We start from the raw sequence: 955 nt of genomic DNA, 5'->3' as shown, positions 1-955 counted from the left end.
CGAGAAAACCACCGTCTCATGGGGCCGGGCACTCTGGGTCTGGGGAAAATCCAATACGTATCTGGTGATATCTCGGGTGCTATTAGAGATAGCGCGATAAATCAAAGTGAATTATCTGCAGGAGGCCCTGGCGCATGCATCTGTGCAGCGGGAACGACCTCGGACCACCAGGGGCCGAGAAAACCACCGTCTCATGGGGCCGGACGCTCAGGGTCGGGGAAAAATCAAATATATATCTGGCGATATCTCGGGTGCTATTACAGATAGCGCAATAAATCAAAGTGCCTTATCTGTAGGAGGGCCTAGCGCATGAATCTGTGCAGCGGGATCGACCTCGGACCACCAGGGGCCGAGAAAACCACCGACACATGGGGCGGAGACTCAGGGTCGGGGAAAAATCCAATATATATCTGGTGATATCTCGGGTGCTATTACAGATAGCGCGATAAATCAAAGTGCATTGTCTGTAGGAGGCACAGGCGAATGAGTCTGTGCAGCAGGAACGACCTCGAACCACCAGGGGCCGAGAAAATTACAGATATTCGGAATCCGTCACCCAAGGTCATGTGAAAATCCAGCATATATCTGGTGATATTTCGGGTGCTATTATAGATAGCGCAATAAACCAAAGTGAATTAACTGCAGGACGCCCTGGCGCATGAATCTGTGCAGCGGGAACGACCTCGGACAACCAGGGGCCGAGAAAGCCACAGTCTCATGGGGCTGGACACTCAGGGTTAGGGAAAAATCCAATATATATCTGGTGATATCTCGGGTGCTATTACAGATAGTACAATAAATCAAAGTACACAGTCTGTAGGAGGTCCTGGCGCATGAATCTGTGCAGCGGGAACGACCTCGGACCACCAGGGGCCGAGAAAACCACCGTCTCATGGGGACGGACACTCAGGGTCTGGCGAAAATCCACTATATATCTGGTGATATCTCGGGTGCT

Source organism: Nomia melanderi, unplaced genomic scaffold, assembly GCF_051020985.1.
Source record: "Nomia melanderi isolate GNS246 unplaced genomic scaffold, iyNomMela1 scaffold0014, whole genome shotgun sequence".
Lineage (NCBI taxonomy): Eukaryota > Metazoa > Arthropoda > Insecta > Hymenoptera > Halictidae > Nomia > Nomia melanderi.
The sequence above is the reverse complement of the archived record's forward strand: the minus strand, read 5'-3'. Positions refer to the sequence as shown.